This window comes from Hesperophylax consimilis, chromosome 21 (assembly GCF_061612785.1).
Source record: "Hesperophylax consimilis isolate HC1 chromosome 21, BYU_Hcon_1.0, whole genome shotgun sequence".
Classification (NCBI taxonomy): Eukaryota; Metazoa; Arthropoda; class Insecta; order Trichoptera; family Limnephilidae; genus Hesperophylax; species Hesperophylax consimilis.
In genome coordinates, this window is record NC_142856.1 from 10,633,347 (window position 1) to 10,654,093 (window position 20,747).

At 34.3% G+C, this 20,747-nt stretch overlaps 1 protein-coding gene across 4 annotated transcripts in view; it reads left to right on the forward strand.

The window, feature by feature from the left end:
- Window positions 1-327: 327 nt before the first annotated feature.
- Window positions 328-20,747, forward strand: part of Hipk (Homeodomain interacting protein kinase) — a 177,567-nt gene continuing 157,147 nt past the window's right edge. For all 4 annotated transcript variants that reach the window (XM_089644645.1, XM_089644647.1, XM_089644648.1 and 1 more), the window contains exon 1: window positions 328-694. The gene's annotated coding sequence lies outside the window, so the exon portion shown is untranslated. The remainder of the gene's footprint in view (window positions 695-20,747) is intronic.

The window sequence follows — 20,747 nt, forward strand, 5'->3', positions numbered from 1 at the left end:
TGTTTTTTTATTATTATATCGGCTGTTATTTACCTTACCGGTTTTGTTTTATATTAGGTTATAAATTATGATATGAACTAAACTTGTCAATTTGACTGGCCTAAAACAGGATCCATTCCTAGTTAGCTAGTCAAAGTTTCCGCATGTTTTATTGTATGATATTAATGTGAAATAAATTTATTATTATTATTATTGTTATTATTAAGTGGGTAAAAGATTTCAAGGGTGCTGACAACACACGCATTTGGAAATGTGCGCCGCGCTCCGCGGCGCTCTCCCGAACTACTCCCGCCAGCCTAGCCAAACCCGATGTTTGCCGAGGACACCCGAGCGCCACCAAACGGCTCCAAAACGAGAGCGAGTGCCGCAGCCGAACGCCGCGAGTCTGACGGACCTCGTCAAATAACCGTGTGTCGTGTTATCAGAATGGAGTGAAAATGTCGAAAAAGTGCGTTAAATGTGTTTAGTTTTAAGTGTGAACGCCCCAAAAAAGTGCAAAAATGTTTCCCAAAACATGATACCGTGAAGTTACATAATAACGAAATCCGAATATGACGCAGTGGTAAATACTATTATTTGGCATGACCGTATTAACTTTCAAGATGGCTGTATTTTGAAGGGGCCTTTGTCCGATGGTTGCTTTCCTATTCAGCATGATAGTGAAGTCTTCGGCAAAGACGTTGATGCGTGAGAGGTGAGTTATACATTTATCTACATTTTTATTGCATCCATATTGCTGTGGTTTCTCTACGTAGGCTGCCACGCCAGGTCCAAACATACCGCGTCGCGGAAAGACATTTTAAAAGTTGTTTTGATCCTAATACCTCCCCGTTTAATGCTCGCTGTACTAGATTACTCAGCATAAAACTAAATATAAGATATTCCCTGCATCAATGCCGGGTTTTCTGGGTTGTTTTGCGTAACATATCGTTACCCTTTCGGCGTACGTATGTTAGTTTGACAGGTGAGTGTTGGATTCATTCAATGCGTGGGTTTTATCCAATGTTTACGTAGAGTATAGGTTACTTGAAACGTCATTGCCAGAGGTCATAGGTCGGTCATTGGCGCTATTAAGGGCTTCGTTTTATGATAAACACGTCCCGAGATTATCAACAGTCTTGTCAACCACAATACATAATTAATCGTTGCAACCAAAGCAATTAAATGTGCACTTAACCCTTTGACTGCCAGCCGCAATGTCTAGAGACGATTTCAAAGTGCACAGATTTATCGTCGTTTAACTTTTATCGAGTCTCGAAATCAAGTTTGTGCGAACATCTGGCTTGGTTATTTTTGTATTGAACGAAATGCCGGCGACGCAGATCGACCTGGGATGTAAAAGCAACAACCCGAAGGCAATAGAAGATTCCGGTGTTTTTCCTCAATAAAAACACGATTTACACACAAAATACGTAATAATTTATCACTAAGAGTGCAATATGGTCGCCCGACCAATACATTTATACTTTCACCAGTGTTATAAGAATGCGTCCTGTTCTAAAATTAGCATTTTTCTTGTGTTTATACTTGATCCTGATCCCTTTAATTACTTTAACGCCCAACTTGAAATATCCTTTGCGGGCTGTTAGCAATTTGCTAAGTGTATCTGGTTATTATTGCAGGCATAGTAAAAAAATCTTACAGTAATGCAGCTGAATGTTCAGTTTTAGGTAGGACACACATGGCAGAGCAAGCAAACCAAATAGCCCCGCGCCGAACCGAAACTCATCGTGTGTGGAGAAATTCAGAAGAAGGCTTAGGTTGGTTCGGCAGCCTTCGCTTGATATTTGGCAAGTTCAAAATCCCCCGAGCCGAGCCAAAAGGCGTGGCTCCGCTCGGCCGTATTTGACAAATCCCCGAGCCAATGGCTTGCCGGCTCTGTCGTGTGTGTCCAATCCCCGAGCCAAAATCTGGTCACTATGGTGGTATATCTATGATACGAATTCAAATATCGAGTCAGAGAGATTCCTCCGTGGTATGTCTTCAAGCGGTTGTTATTTTGTTCTGGATGTTATAGAAAATATACACCTATATTATTTCTTTCTACTTAATTTTAAATAAACTTTTGTTTTATATGGGTAAAAAGTATTTTATTTATGTATATTATTATTCAATTCTCGTTTTTAAATAAACTTTCTTCGTTGAATACTCGAAAAAAACTATGTTCCTGTATTATTTTTAATACGTATTTTAAATAAACCTTTGTTGAACATTTATAATATATATAAAAATAATCCTATTTTATTTACCCACATATACGTTAGTTCAAAAGTTCGAGTTGTCACTCGATGGTGACTTTGGTGATGTAGTTTTCTTTCTGGAGTTCTCTAGCCGCAAGAAATATAATAACAATCTCCTATAAATATTTGATAACCTACCGATTTTCATTTTTCGGCATCACTGGACCTAGATAAAACTGGCTCGGCTCCTCTTTCTCTCGGCTCGGTCGTGTGGGGACTCATAATTTGCACCGTGTCCAAATGGATTCAGCCAATTGTTTCGAGGCCAAATGCCTCTTCCGTGTGTGCCCAGCTTTAAGTTTGTTGTATGCTGGTATGTGCGTCGTTTATGAGAAAGTGGGGAGATTACAACTAACCTATCAGCGGTATGATTATTGTAAGTCGATATTTTTGTTTATAACAGCTGAAATTATTTCGATGCGGGTGTAATTAGGATAGGATAGCAATGCATTTCGTAGCATGACGAAGGTGTGACGTTCATACCTTTTTTTTTCTGTAAACTTCGTTGCGTTGTTGGGCGTTTTAACAAACAAACACCTTTTAATTAATTCAATTAAACCAAGTTTGCCAAACACTACAGGAACTTAGTGAAAAATATTATGGCTTAAAAAACATTTATTAATTTTTTTATAGTTGATCAGTAACCACTGATTCTGAACATATATACTTATGTTTAATAAAATATAATAATAAGTAAAATTAATAAATCGTCATTTAAAACCGTAAGACACTCAAACGCCCTGTGATTGGTCGGCGGGTTCTGACATCACTTAAAACCCTACCCCTCACGTTGGCCGGCCGCGTGCATTAAGAAGAGACAATACCTTAAAATAAAGCCAGAATCTTAACGACGTAAGTGAAGTAGCCGTGTACAAAAATATTCGACGCGCAGCCCTGGTGTATTGGACAGACATGCGGTTTAATTTGCCCCAACAAATCTTAATCTTAACGACACAAGTGATGAAGTCGTGTAAAAACAGAATTCGGCGCGCGACCCGACGTAATGCAAGGGCCCACGGTCGACTTTGCCCTAGCAGACCTAGAAAATCTATCTTTCCGTGGGATTTATTTTAATTATTTTTGATGAACATAATACTAAAGTCTCAACTATTTCTAGAGGGATCCCTCGGGAAGAAACTAATACATCATACAGAAAAATAAAATCTTGAACTTGCCGCTGATTTAATAGATTAAAAACATTTTATAAAGTTTTTGAACCGTTTTACATAAAATATTTTAATGGTAAGGTCTTGTTTTTATTAATCTTAAATATAAAAAACCTTCATCCTTAGGGATCCCTCTAGAAACATTAGAGATTTTAGTAATACGTTCGTCCGATATAATTAAAATGTGAGATTATTATGTCGCCCTAAGATGCTGACAATTTTGAGCCAGGCTGCATATGGTATACTCGCACACGAGTCACTACTGCGGTTTACAAATTATTTCAAAATAATACATGTTTTTTGGAAATCTTTTTTGTTTTCATACTGACCCTTACTGTTAACCGACAAAACTGAGGTAAGACGTCACGACGCTCACTCCGTCAGATTTCGATCGTTTTGGCGGGCTTTGAAAAATACAAACTTTGAAAATTATTTTAACAATGAAATCAACAGTATTAAAAAAAAATGGAATGTTACTTACAATTCTTATTTAAAAAAAAAAAAAAACATTGAGCTAATAAATGTAACCTTGATCTATAAAAAATATAGCTTTGGAACATTGCGATAATAATAATTTATCTCTTAAAAGTAATCTCAATTAAATATTTTTTAAATCGTTGTGCTAAAGCAGTCGAACGGTTGTAATCTGTAATCGTTATTAAATTTGCACAACTTTTTAGTATAAATGTCTATATCACTATTTTTAGCTTCAAAATTATAGACTAGGTACGTAATAAAGAAAATTAACAAAAAAAATAATAATAACATGTGTCCCACCCAGTACAACCACTTCAAAAAAATCGATTTATCATATTTACAGCAACCAATTCAATATCTTGTAAAACAATCTTAAGTCTTTGGGATTTCACTTACAATAGTGAGATTTGTATATAGTACACGTATAAAAGAAGTACATACGTAGTACCTACCTATGTCATTTTTTTAATTGGTTTTTCCAACAATCAATGAATATTTGGTCTTGCACTAGCGCACTTGAATAATGTGTTATCATTATTTAAGCCCCCTAATACACGTTAGGCCAACGTTGGCGACAAAGTGTGAACACTGTTCGCGAGTTGGCCCAACGTGTACTGGCAGTATTAAAATAATTAAAAAAAACTTCTCTTAATCACTATGTGATTGATGCCCAAGTTTGCCGACTTTTACAGGTGTGATAATTTGTATAACTTATCGGGATTGCTGTTTTTTGTGCGAATACCGCACAAGATTCCCAACTATTCCTAACCCTCTGAAGCCGGTATTACTATGGCAACCCCAATCGGGGTGGGGGAGGAAATGGGTAAGAGGAGGTGAAGTACCTGCCTATTCAGATGTGGTCACCAAACACGGCTATGGCATTTTGGGAGGCGGGTATGGTACCCGCCCCCCGTGATCCATTTATTTCATAACCAACAATCCTGCCACAGATCACCCCTTTTCCTTAAAAAGACCCTCCACACAGCATCCTCAAAGATGACACAGGCCCCGAGGGAAATCATTTTCCTAAGGGCCTCTTGTGTGGGATTAATGTAAAATAAAGAAAAAATTTCAAGCAATTTTTAAAATAAACTAACAATTTATTTATTGCTTAGTTTTATTAAGATATTTTTTCGAGAAACACAATAATATGTTTAATTTCTTTGGCCGAAATGCATTTTCTCTGAAATCGGTAACCTAACATTGTTTGTGTTTGTATGGGCTTTAAGAAAAGTTGTCTATCAATATGTTTTTATTATTCTAAATCCGATTTAACTGCATGTCTAAAAGCATTTTATTAAAATCTGTTTTTTTTGGCAACATTCCGTTACCCAATCTGTTTTTTGCTATATGCACCATGGCGCCTTGCCAGACGAGTACAAACACAGTACAGTATTATAATAGTCAGTATAGTACAGTACCTACCCAAGTACTCGAGCACACCGGGTGTGGTGGTGGTAGTAGCGACGGTGACTCGCATTAGCGCACCTTTCACCTGCTAAATATAGACAGACTGTCATGGCAGGCTGGAATTATTACTGACAGAATGTAGCTGAATTCATTACGTTGCATTTGCACTGAATAGGCTCTGCCACACGTACACTTTGTGCGTGGTACCGCCGCTCTAGGCCGCCGCGCGGAAAAGTCTCACAATGGACTGCGCTATAAACCGTTGCCTTACTTTCGAACTTTACTTTTTTACGCAGTGGCAGTTCTGAAGTGTACGTGTGGCAGAGCCTAATGTATCGGAGACAATGTCTTTTCCATCATTGTTAAAGGGGCTTAATTGCATTAAAAATTTTCGTATTTTTATGAGTTTAATGATATCCTCACTGGGATCTCCCGTGCTGAGGGTTTCATTTACAATTTATTATAAAAAAATAGTATACGCTGAAAATTAGAATGGCTGATTTATTGAAATCCTGTTGGTGCAATCGATTTCATAATAAAATATTAGTCCATTGCGAATATATCGGAATACGTGTTCGTGCAGCTGTGCTTTTCCTGATAAATGTAATGACGAAATGCGACAATGTTCGAATTTTTATGAACACGTGTTCCGTCATCCTTTTAACACATTCGTGTTTTACTGATAGTTAAGAAATCTTTTAATTCATTCGTTAAAGTCCTGCAGTCTCGTTTTTAACAGGAATTCGAATAATTTGACCAGATTTTTAATAAATTAGAAATATTTCGTGTAGTTATAAATATACATATTATGTAGTGTTATTTATGAAATAATTATAAATATATTACTAAGTGTTTTCAGGTGTAGTGGAGAAGTTTCGGCTTATGAATCCTCGCGATTTTTCTCACACTTCGCACTACAAGTCTGGATGTATCGCAAAATAATGTAATTTTCATCATGAGCCATGGAGTTAACGTACTTTTCACCTGCTAAATATTGATATGCATAGATTTTCCGATGGCGGACTGAAATGACTTCAGAACGTAACTTGTCTACTGGTAAATTCTCGGTAATTTATTTTTGGGGAATATTCCCGAAACGGGGAATGATGCGGGAACTTTAATCTAAATAGTGATTAGTACTGAAGATATATTTGCTCCCGGCCGATAAGCGTGTGATGTTAAGGTAGATACAATGACTGGCGCAGCAGTACTGCAGCGATGTATGTAATACGAATAATGAATTATGTCTCGTATGCAGGGTTTTTTAATATATATGTTCTAAAATACCCACAAAATCCCTACAAGTGCCTTTACCTCCAAAATGACCCCCATATGTATTATCTGGTCATTTTCGGGTTTTCCATGTCGTTCAGGGTTTAAAAATAGAATTTATTTTGAAAAATTGTTATGAAGAAAACGAAATTATAGTACATTCTCACAATTATTGTAAATATTATATTTTAATATGGCTGGATACCAATTAATGCCCAGAATACCCTAATTTTCCTTACAATAGGGTTCTCCCCGCAAAATACCCAATTCATGAATATCTTTGAAATTCCTCACATTTTGGGGAATTTCCTACGAATTGGCAACTCTGCTCGTATGACATCACGAGATACGATTGTATACGTTTTACCCAAGTTCACTTTGAAAGCTCATAACTTCCACATTTTTGGAGATTAATAAAAAAAATATTTTTTGTCGTTATTGACTCATTAAATATAATACATTTTCGTAAAGAAAGACGAACTCATTCGGAATAACTAAAATAATATTTTTTTTTTTTAAATTCCCAGGTGCACATCACACATCACTAAACTTAGCTAATTACTTTGTATTATACCTTGTGTTATATTTATGTAAACATCATACAATAAATCATGTAGGTACCTAAATATTACATTACAAAGTACTGAAAAAGCGGGCTTATTGTAATTTTGCAACTTCGTCCAACCAACCCAGAAATGTACAACTTCTTATTCTTATCTTAAGGGCCTTCCTTACTAGCGATCTCAATCGTTGTATGAAGAATCATGAATTGTCAGATTCAAACGACAATCTAAGTTATTAATCGTCAAAATATCGATAATGTAGCCACGCTTGGCTATCGTAAATACATTTTTCTGTCGAGATATATGTTTTTACTAACAATTTATTTTCGTTAAATACTATATAATGAACATCTAAGAATTCTCCTACTCATTCGGCTCTATGAGGTGGCCGTGAATGCACGCTTTCTACGGTCCGTCGTGTCAATATTTTTTCAAAGTTCGAAATTCCGCGTAATTATTACACTTCCATGAGACGTTTCAACAATATTCCACTCTATGCGTTGCGCGTAGGGACTATAATAGTGTGTCGCCTTTTTTTATGTTTCATCTGTGCGTTTCCGTCGAAGCTGTGTAGTGTCAAATAGTATTATTAAGAATCAATTTATTGTTAACATTTTTTTGGGTTTCTAGGTAATAAACAATTTAATATTATTAAGAATTAATATATTGTTAACATTTTTTCGGGTTTATAGGTAATAAACAATTTTATATTATTAAGAATTAATTTATTGTTAACTTTTTTTCGGGTTTCTAATAAATATAGTAATAAACAATTTGATGTTTTTAAAATATAAAAGTATATAAAATATTCCAGCACTTACAATAAAATAAAAGAAGCACATCGTATAAAAATGTTTCAGTCGAAAAGATCGAATGCCGAAATCACTTCGAAATTATTGCAAAAAACTTAAATCACTGTTAGAAGTATCCCTTAGCATTGAGGAAGATTGTGTCAAGCCGTATTTTACGCCTGAGAACGGCTGTACGTTGTGCAATAACGTACCGGAAGACTATGAATTAGGAAAAATAAAACAGTTTTATTTGAATATATTGAATGGTCCAAAACATGTATTTGGAGACCACTCACTATGCAAGGAACGGGCATACTTTTGCAAACGGGATACTGGCGACACTAATTACGTACCCAATATGACTTCGAGCTTGATAATGTCAAGAAACGCTTTTACAATTTTTGCATGCTACCCGAATTAATTGATCCTCGACATAATCGCTGCATGCCTATTAGAAATCCTGAGTATTTAGAAAAGTGCATAATAGCGAAAAGAAACAAAGTAAAATTGGTTTCAGCTAAAACCAAAACATGTAAAAAGGAATTGTTTCGAAGAAATCAATAACATTTTATTTCATTGAAGTGTCTTCAGAAGAAATTTCATTTATATTCCTAATGTATGTAGTCCACATTTTTAGAAATAGGGAAAAGGAGGGTTGGAAAGTTCCTGGCTATTCAGATCTAGTCACTAAACAACTAAAGAAACAAACTACCTTAAAAAATTGAAAATTAATAGTATTATTACTTCAATAGAAGAGAGTCCAAATATAATTACTAATCATATAAATTACTTCTTCAGTGACATTGGTCCAAGCTTCGCTAGTAATTTGTGCTGTGCTAATAAAACTATTGAGATGTGTCTGGTGAATGATTTTAAATCTGAACTTCACGTTACAGGGGACAATTTTTATTTTAAACCAACTAGCATTTCTGAAGTCACAAATGTGATAAATGATTTAAAAATGTCTTTCTCGTGCGGTATTGATTCTTTAAGTGTTATGGTGTATAAAATGCATGTATCCGAATTAGCTTGTCTCATATCTCACCTTGTAAATACAGGAGTTTTCCAATAAGAGGTGAAATTTTGATATTTAATCGTAAAATATCAATGGTTTCGTTGCTTGTGTGGCACGTAGCGCCGTCTTGTTGAAAGTAAACGTTGTCCAGATTAATACCATCCGATTCCGGCCATAAAACATCATTCATTTTTTTTCGGTAGCGCAGTCCATTCACTGTTGTCCATTCTGTTGCTCCAGCCTAATTTTCAAAAAAGTAAGGTCCAATGACTCCGCCGGACCATAAACCGCACCAAACAGTCACACGTTGAGTGTAAAGAGGCTTTTTAACAATAACTCTTGGGTTTTTCGAGCCTCAGATGCGACGATTTTGCTTGTTAACGAAGCCACCGAGGTGGAAATGGGCCTCATCACTCAAAATGATTTGCATTTGATTCACTCAAGTGAATTTTAATAAGTTCAATGCGTTGTTGAAGCGTGTATCGTTCCATTTTATTAATGGCGTTGTTTCTACTTGTCAAATGTCAAAAAATGACAGCTTCAAAAGTAACATCTACCGAAATAGCGGGCTATTCAAAATAACACCTCTTATTGGAAAACACTGTATTAGCTTCGAGAGTGGGATGTTCCCTTCTCATTGTAAGTAATTCCCCTTTTTAAATATGGAGATCGTCTAGATGTTAATAATTACAGACCTATATTCTTACTCAATACTCTTTCAAAAGTAATAGAGAGATTAGCTATGTCGAGATTGGTATCATTCTTAGAAACATATAATATACTCTCTAGCAATCAGTTTGGTTTCAGAGAGAATACAGGAACAAGTGATGTAGTGTTGAGGGTATTGTCCAAAGTCAAAGTCAAACATGAATACAATGTCCTGAAGGAGCTTGCAGAACTAGAAAGCATTACCATAGAAAAGTGTGGTCTTTTCATACATGAAGAGTATCCGTATATGGGTGCGACACCAGATGGAATTTCTTCTGAATACACCGTGATTGAAATTAAATGTCCTTTCGCAGCACGCAGCATGCTCATATAAGAAGCAGTAAAATCCAAAAAAATTATGTTAGCAAAAATGGAGAAATTCTGGTAAATACATCTCACGATTGGTTTTACCAGGTTCAGGGCCAATTACATGTAACAAAAAAAGCTATTTGTATGTTTGTTGTATGGACTGAACTCGGATAAAAATCGAAAAAATTTTACGGGATGACGAATTTCGGCAGACTAATATGGTTGAACAGCTGAATCGCTTTTAAAATTTTTGCATGCTACCCGAATTAATTGATCCTGGACATAATCGCTGCATGCCTATTATAAATCCTGAGTAATTCAAAGTGCATAATACCGAAAAGAAGTAAAGTAAAATTGGTTTCAGCTAAAACCAAAACATGTAAGAATTTTTAAGAAGATCAATAACATTTTCATTGAAGTGTCCTCAAAAGAAATTTCATTTATATTCCTTATGTATGTGGTCTACATTTTTAGAGATAGGGAGGATGGGGGGTTGGAAAGTTCCAGGCTATTCAGATCTAGTCACTAAACATATCTACGCCGTTCTCAAGCAACTTTCAATCCTGAATTATGGTCTCTCACCAGGGCGATACTGAACGTATCTTCCACTTTTGAACGAGGTACAGATTAATTATATGTAACTATATAAAATTTATTTTAATTCTATAATATGACATACTTATATAAATTAAATTAAATTTGTTTTGTCCTCGCCGGCTTTTGAACCCGTGACCTCAAATTAAACTATACAATTTAGTATTAACAGTGCCCCGCCGCACTGCGAAACTAGTCTGGAACAAAGGGAAGCCTTTTGTAACTCTTTATAATTGTATTTATCAAAAAAAAAATCCAAATAAAAAGTTATATTAAATGTTGTTACTGAGAACCTCCTCCATGAATCAAGCCATTGTAATATTGCATTACATTCTAAAATATATTTTAACATAATTTTCATAATCACAATATCTTTAATTAATAATAATTTGTTTTGCTCTGTGCGTGTCTTGTATTGAATGGAACGCACCGGCCAGCTGCCAGGTGCAGCGAGTTAGATATTCGAATTCGCGCTAGAAACATTTAGTAGCGAGGGCCGTTAAGGCGATGCACTACGTCGTGTAATATTTTAAATTGAGCCGCTATCAATAACAACTCTTACGTAGATGGCGATAAGGTTTAAATTCCCGCTTAACACCATCCGCCTGTTTTGATTTATGCAAGAAAAAAACATAACAAAATGTGCTTTTTATTTTATTTTGTGGATGTTCAGGTATAAATATTTAATTTTTTTCCGATCATTTTATAAATGACTTAATTTGACACATTATACAATAAAATCATAACCGAAAATGAGTTCGTAAGTAGGAGATTTTGAACTTTAAAGCAGTTTTCATAGGCCTTATACATAATTTTTTTCTGGGCTTATAAAAAGACTTATCTAAAAAATACTCGATTGTTTCAAAGGCCATGATGTATTCTACTCGTAGTATTTAACTAAAGCATCTGAAACCTTTAAAGGCGATCAAATTTTCAAACCAAAAACACATGATTTTGCATTACTACGTATGGCATCGCCTTAAGAACAGTATCGTTGTCTGTGTACGGCCAGTCTAGGTGTCTCAATGGCTAAGCTGTTGGTTATTCGTAGTGCTGGAATTTTTGTCTTTTTTCATATTTTTCTAGACCAGCGCTCTTGAGGTGATTTTTCACGAAAACGGCGCTATATAAATTAGCCAAATATCAAATATTATAATTATGGCAAGTTATCAAGGTTTTTGTGTACGTATACACGCCATTGAGTGCGAGAGAGCTACTCATGCTAGAAAGAGTTAACTTAATTGCTTCAAACGAGAGAGTATACAACAAAATATAGGTACTCAACGGTTAGCGACGTTTAAATAGTAAACCGAGGACTGTTGTTTTCTGTCGTGCTTTAGAAATTAACTCTAAAACATATTTTATCTATACACGGTGTACGGAAACTCGCAGCATAAGCGTGAAACTGGTGGATCTACATCACTAAGAGACCCCAAAAAAAAATTTGTTTAAATTATTTTTTTGTACTTCTTCAAGTTTTTCGGCAACTACAGGGTTTACAAGCTTTTGAACCTGGTCTACACTTCAACACATTTAAAAAATATTAAACACCCGATATTAAATGATTTGAATATCTTGAAATGAAATAGCGCAAAACTGCGCTATATAAATGTTATATTATCATTCACCCCTTAGCGATCGAGTTTTTCAAATTTAACCTAAAAATTCCAACTCAAATAAAAAAAGAAAATATATCACCAAATCGACTACAAATGTGATGTAGATTCACTAATATCTCGCTTGTACTGCAAGCTTCCCGTGTACAGGACTGTGACCACAGTGCCGTGAGTAAGAAATTTTCCCGTAGTGTAAAACTAATGCCAGATCTTTTCTCAGACGTTTCTAGTTGACCTATACGTTGCTATTAGGTTTGTTGTGTAGACCTGCTGTGTTGCACCGGTGACCTTCAGACGCGACGCACACCCCTCAAGGTCAACTCTTCCAGAGGGCGGGAGTGTCGGCTAGGCAGATGCAAAGAATACTATACTATACTAGGTATATACGAGTATGTAATACTATAACGAACCTTATTGGCATTTTAGCCTTTTGTACATTGCGTTTTTATCATGCCCCACGATTTTGATTGGTTTTTTCATAGTTACGTATTGTAGTTTATTTAGTCAGTTAAATAGAACTGTCGAAACTGTATATATTTTTAATTAATTAGGTGTTTTTATCGTGTCCCATTTTTACATTGAAATAAACAATGTCTGATTTCAAAAGTAATTTTCTCAAATAAAATAAAATACTTTTTGTTTTAAAACCACGAGTTTTTAATAATTTTTAGAACCGACCGGTTTCGCTTTACTGAAGCATCTTCAGGGTACAAATTATTACAGTCAGTATCAGTAATAATTTGTAACCTGAAGATGCTTGAGTAAAGCGAAACCGGTCGGTTCTAAAAATTATTAAAAACTCGTGGTTGTAAAACAAAAAGTATTTTATTAAATATGTCAAACCCCAAAGTGATTGCTTTCTACAATAATAGTAATTTTATCGTTTTTTCTCAGTTTTGTTATGTCTTATAGCTTACGAAATATATTTTTGGAAAATATATATTTATATATAAGAATATATTTTTTCGTAAATATGACATGATATTGAAAAAAATTACGTTTAACACATCTGGTAAAGATTCAGGTAGTTCTATTACGCGACCAGACTTTTTTGTTTTGTTAGCCCATTAATAGTTTATAAAATTATGTACAATTACGTTAGTATTAAATAGTAAAAAAAATTACGTGTCTCAGGTGCCCCAGTAAAATCTTTTGTGTTTATTAAGTGATAAATTGAAGATGTTCACTGAAGAATCTACACTATTAACTATTAGTATTCTGGGCAATGAGGAGTACATATACTATTATGGTAGTTGGTCCCAGAAAATATGCACTGAAAAAAAACCAGACTTCATTAGTAATCTGGTATTGGTTATAACTTATACATTATTATTACTATACTTATAATTGGTTGTAACTTATAAATAACGGAATGGTAAGTATGAAAATGATAAAAAAACATGTAAAAATTTTGGCGAAAATGCCCTAATACCTACGGTACTAGAAGTACTAAGTTGTACTATTAAATGTCTCGTAATGGTTTTTTTATGTCATTGAGCGGGGGCTTAGGAACACAGGGGCCTAACTACAATATCTGGTGTTTTGAGTTATGCTTGGTTTCGGTAATGCCATAATCATATTTATTATTGACACGAAGCTCTATATTGTACACACAGCCGTTTAAGATGCAGTTGGGAATATGAGTATTTCCATCTTTATTTACGTTTATCTCAAAACTATATTTTTGTAGATAGGCCCCTGTGATCCTAAACCCTCGTAAGTAAGCTAGGAAAGGAGACAGATGCCATATAAACAGGCCTGGGTTAAACTGTTCTTTTGTGGTATTGCCTAATACTGATGTATTGTTCTACCTTGGTTCTACCGGTAGATATATTCACTGTTCCCAGATATTAGGATAATGTATGGTCATGAAAGTCGCGGACGGAAGTGGCGCCATCTTTTGTGGACGTTTTCTACACAGTACTTAAATCAAATGATTAGGTAGGTACTTGATGTAATGAATAAATATAATTGTTTTTTAGTCATGATTATTATTTTTTACTAAGCGATTGCTTGGTACTAATTAAAATAAATGAATATTAACTTTGGGCGATGATTTTTTTCAAATACGGTATTCCATAGATCATCTAATTATTATTATTATCAACCCAAAAACTGGTATGTTTATTTTTTGGAAACTTGAAAAAGTTTTCCGTAATTACTTTCAGACTCTGAATTCGATCAATCAATAATACCTATCAGTCAAAGATAATATCACTATAATAATATAATCTACCTAATAGCCTCAGATTTTGGAGCGTAGCATGCAGAACAGGAGTTGGAACTTGAAACGATACAATAGAGCGCCGACAATCGATATTTCGTCAAACATTATACTAAATATTTACTATATTTAAATATTATACTAAATATTTAGATATTATGGTGAATACTAAACCCTGAATGCTATCAATATTCTAGTTATATCAATATTAGAACATAATTCGATAAGCAACAAAACATACTTGTCCCTTTCGCCCCCGTATGGTAGTAGGACTCGTGGCAAGGAATCGTCGGTTCTCCCACTCTAACACTCTAAAAATCTTTCGCATTGATATGTGTATTTTGTGGTAGAAAATATACATATTTGTCTCTTTCGCTCCCTTAGGGCCCGTGGCATTTGACAGTGGAGCATCGGCTATCCCGCTCCTTTCTACACTCGGAGCGTATTCATTAACTCTGATATCTGTGGATCCCGTATCGATATCTCCAATATCTGGCGGTATCGTGATATTTTCACTGTTACGAATATATTAGGCCCAGGTCTACATATAAATGCTGTAGAAATGATAATATCACTGAGACGTATTACTCATAATAATAACTTAACTTTATCAAGCATATTAAAATAATAACCAATAAAGCTTTGAAAATGTTGGGATTTATTTTAAGGGTATCTAGTGATTTCAATAATGTCAATACTGTAAAAACACTATATATGTCACTAGTAAGGAGTCATGTAGAATACAATTCCACATTTTGGTCCCCAAATTATGAGGTTTATTCACATGCGATTGAAAGAATCCAAAATAAATTTTTAAGATATATAATTTTTTTAATTTGGCATTCCTAGATAAAACCTAAATTACGATAACGTATTTTGTTCATTAAATTTAATAAAATTATCTGATCGTAGAATTATTACCTGTTTGTATAAAATCATTAATTCAATGTTTGATACCCCTGATTTATCATATGTAATCTCTTTTCATACTCCAAGCAGGTCGGTTACAAGACAGTACCTACCATATTATTGTAGCAATTCTATATCAACGTCCCAATATCACACTCCTATGCGACGGATTCAACAGCTAGGAAACAAAAAATACTACGATGTTGTTGATATATTTAGTACATCAATTTCAATATATAAACAAACCCTATTGAAGTTTTTTTCATCAAGTAGTGGAATATTTTAATAAAGGTATTTAATTTGACTAACACAAAAATTTTGTCAACTGAAACAGAAAAAATATTTTGGATATAGATCAAGTTCAGTGATATTTTGACTTTATATTTATTTTTCTGCAATTGTTTTAAATAGTCGTTTCCTGCACTATTTTCGTGTATAATTTCGTAAATATTTTTTTATATATATATATGTATGTAAAGGCCTTAATAGGCGTGAAATAAATAAATAAATAACTTGTAATCTACATATTTACTGCGTTTGCAAACTAAAGGTTACCTACAAGTTTGCAATTTTTTTTTTTTTTTTTTTTTTTTATTCAGTTTTTTTTTTATTTGTACATTATTTTCTCTTACTTAGATCTTACAAAACTGATCAATCAGTTTAATTGTAAGAAATCTCTCACTTTTTCTATTTATTAGCTTATAACAATATATTTAATTTCAACTTGATATCTTGGTACCACAATATTAATTGTTTTTATGTTTGACGGAGGTAGAACGATCTAATTTTCGTTTTTATTTTTGAATGACATGTCTCATTTTTAATATCTTCTGGTAATGAGTTAAACAATTCCGGAATTTTATGTCTTTTTGTTCTATCTCCGTATACATTTTGCGATATTTTAATAATAAACATTTGTGCTTCTCTATGCCTAGTAGGGTAGTTATGGTTTACAGGTTTTTTGAATTCTGTATTCCAGAATTCATCTAGCGTTAGTTGGTAATCTATCCTACTATGTATAGAGAGCACATTACACAAAGAAAACATTTTTTTATAATCGCCTACACATAATTGTATTTTTTTTTTGCCTGATATCAATTTTAGGAAACGGATTTGTAATTGTTCTATTTTATTTAAGTACGTTTTATACGTTAATCCGTAACTATTTACTCCGTATCCTATAATTGATTCCGCTAATGCATTATATATACAGTATAATATATTTTTATTGACAAAGTTTTTTTGGTGATAAAATTTCCCTAATATGGATCTTAATCTATTACATACATTTTCAATGTGATTTGACCAGTTAAAATTGACATCTATTGTAAGACCAAGGTATGTATATTGGTAAACTTTTTCTATGTTTGGGCATTTACATGGCAGAGATTGGTTTTTTGTGTGAAAACAATCGTATGAATGACTTTTTATATGCAGTTCTTTATCCTGACAACTTGCATATGGAGAGTGTATTAGCATATATTTTGTTTTTTTTTGCGTTAATAATAATTCCATTGTCGTGGGACCATTTAATTATGTTATTTAGGTCTGTTTGTAAAAATTCCTCAATTTTCTGTAGATTTCTGTCAGCACATATGATGCAATATATGTATAATGTAATGAATGGTTTACATGTCATTTGTTTATTTCACGTCTTTCATACATAATAAATAATTATTTATAATGCATAAATTATTAACAATGGCGCCGTCAATAACATGTGGTTGGAATATATTACGAAATTAATGTCATTTAAACCTGTACTATAAACAACATGGTATAAGTGAAAAGGCTGGCATTTATTTGGCAAAGCAGCTATTTGACTTTTTATATCCTTAAAAAAATACACTATTCTTTGGTTATTAATTAATCCATTGTATTTGTTAAGATAAAAATTGGTAAATATTTGACACAAATTACACTTCATTTTAACTTAATTATTACAAGAAACAACTATTTACGTCGGGAGAGATGGTAAAACGTAATAATTCTATTTTTATTTAAGGCGAAGCTTAATGCCAAATCACTATTTTGATTCATCTTTATAACGAATTGGTGTACATTATGAATACAAAAAAATATGCTTTAGATAAATTGAAGGTTTTCCTATCGCTTCGCTTGAGTAGAATACAAATAAATATATAAATTACTCAATAAAAAATATAAATACAAACTACTAAACAAAAAAAAATTCTTTGGAAACGCATAAAGGAAACAACTTTTAAAAAATACAGTATTTGGCTAAGATTATCTTTGACAGTTTCACTTGATTAACTTTTTTGCTTTCTTATAAAATTATTTACAAAATAAATAATAACCAGTTATTTTCTTGAAATCGAACGTTTCTAGGCTCCGTTTTTCAAGCGATTTTAAAGCCTATTACCTACGATATAAGGTATACCAAGAATATACACATTTTTAGCTTGTAGCTTCCTCTTAATGTTCAAAATATACCTTATAAATTGATGCGGTTGCCCCTATTTTGCACTTTTTTTAGTATGTAGAGACAATTGCGAAAGTTTCGTACTAAATATCCATCCAAATACGTACAAAGTACTTACCCCAAACTGAGAACCTAATAACCTACTCTAAGCATGTAAATAGTTGTTTCTTGTAGTTATTGTCGAAACAAAGTGTAATTTCCATAATGCGCGTCTAAAAGTGCGGCGGGTAAATAATGACATAAAAATAATATGAAACCTCCATATTATTATCAGGGTAGTAGATACTTTCAGTATCGCATTGGTGAAAGACCATCATTCAGTATCGTAACTTTGGCTTGAAATGGCAATAGCCGTGTTTATTGACCAGACCTGAACATCCATTAAAAAACATACATAATTAGAGATGCTATAATTTCCCAACTGGTTCCGGGCAGTGATATTTTTGCAGTATTCATGCTAAAAAAACACAAATTATGGACATTTTCCAAGATTTGTTTTTTTAGGTTTGTTGCATATTTTATGCAAGTAAAAAATAACTCGTGAATTCTAAATTACTGCCATAACTAAAATGCTGATGTAAATTGTTGATTTCTGGCGTATTTAAATATTGTTGGATCTTTTAAAAAAATCTATTTATGTGTAAATAATGGATTCACGAAAAATGTCTCGTAAACAGTTAGCTGGTGACGTCAGAATGAACGTTCCGTTGACATTGAACGAATATCGCATTAATAAAATGGATACATGTTGCCATGTAAAAATAACTTTTAACATACTTTTTGCTGTGTTAGAGTTATCGCAATTTTCCCACCGACAAAATTGATTATTTTATCACGAATAGACGTGCTTATCTGTTGATAACATGAATGCGGTCTGTGTTCTATAAATATGCAGCGATATATTATCAAAGTTGCCGCCGGCCGATAGCTACAAGCATGGAGGAAAGAAGGGAGATTAGATGGCACTGTAGTCCAGTCAAGATGTACATCCGTGCTTGCAAAAGGTCCAGTCATTCTGAATTTTTTATATGTTGTTGGGACCTAAACCAGTATTAAAAAAAAAATTTTGCAACTTCGAAAGTGCTGTGCGAGCGGCGGCGGACCTAAAAAACCGGGAAATTTTCGGATTTTTTTCAGTTTTTGCTCAATATCTCAGTAAAGGAAGGGTCTGACCGGTAGAGTCATTATGCAAACTTTTAAAGTAGACTAAATTTGCTATAATTTTAGACCATAACAAGCTATATAAAGCCATTGGTTTTCAAGATACAGTTCTTCAAAAATAGGCAATTTTTTCCAAAAAGTGAAATTTTTTCGAAATGGTCACTTATTTTGTAAAATAATTTCTAAAATACGCATCTCACGTCAAATATTGTATGAAATAAAGTTGTTGTAAATTTAATAAGCTTTTATTTGAGACTAGATTGATATCTGTAGACTAAACGGTTCTCTCAAAAATGGCAGATAACCAAAAACAGTCATAAGTGGGTTTTGGGTGAAATGCAAATAAACTGTTCTCGCGTCTTTTTATGGTTTTATTGTGCTGTGAAGTAAATCCATTAATCATCGTGGGCTTATCCTAGGGTTATAATATAATTACGACTATTTCAAATTTCAAGTACCCATTAGTACCTATACCCATGGGTACCCATATGAATGGGCACGCATATTCACGAGCTGTTCGAGCCCACATTTTGGTGAACCTCACACTGGCCAGCATTGTTTTTTATGAGGTTGACATAACTCCTGAGGAGCGAGACGAGACTGAAAAATTGCTGCGAGACACTGAAAGGTCTCTCACTATATCAGCAGAAGAAATTGATACCTACCAAATACTAAAGGCAAAATTTAAAAGTGCCTTGGAGAAAATTAAAGCGAATGGTCCAACATCACAGTTGTGGGTCCAATACTTTCGTATGACCACTTTGATAAAACTAGTCATCCAGGCAGAGCGTGCTGGTGATTGGAACCTTCATTTGTACACTGTCCACAAGATGCTCCCTTTTTTCCACGCAGTTGGACATTTTTTGTATGCTAAGAGCGCGCACCTCTATCTTCAGGATATGATGGCTCTATAAGATCGGACGAATAAATGTGAATACGACATGTTTACAAAAGGATCCTTCACCATTTGCCGGTCTGAAAAATTTTGGTCTGGGTTGTGGTCAGACCTAACAATTGAGCAGAAGCTGATGCGATCCATGAAAACCTACGGTGGGTAGACCCAAGGAAGAGGAATCTCCGAAAGTGTTCTGGTAAGGTGGACAACAGGAATGGTGTTTATGTTGAACATTTGTGAAGAACTGGAAAGTTTTTGCAGCTTATCATGTCATACTGGAGAGCAGCATGTAGACATGAGACCTTCTCGAATCATCCGAGATAATAGTGATGTGGAAAAACTAAAAAACTGGTTTGCTCTCCACCCTCCATTTCCCAAAACTGACAGTTTAATTTCTATCAGTAGTGGTTTACTGGCAGGTCCTGAAATTAATTTCCACACAGCCCAGAGAGTTGGAACGGAAGGAGTAATGAAAATTGTGGGGAAAATGTACGACAAGGTAGTAATAAAACGGAAAAATAAAGTTACCACGCTGGCATCGATCACCTCAACCGTTAAACTGCCGGACAAGAAGAGTGGCTGTGGATCCGCTCACAATTTTTCAGCGAGTGTGTATTGCAAAGAAATCTGAACAGGATTTACAGGATGACTTCAAGTATGAGTTGGCCCCGTTCCCGATGTCTCTGTTCAATGAACAAGGGATGCGCAAGGGCACAAAATCTACTCTGTGCTCTGCCTTCACTCCTCTTTCCAGCCACACGCCGATAGATGCCAGCACTCACGTCATTTTGGATGTTGGGTACCTCTTGCACAAGGTCGTGTGGCAGCGAAAAAGCACGGTTCGAGCACTTTTGGCGCGTTATACCACCTACGTCCGAAAGCACTTTGGGAAGAACGTCTCCATCGTTTTTGACGGCTACCCCGAAGATGATACAAAAAAAAACACCAAAACAG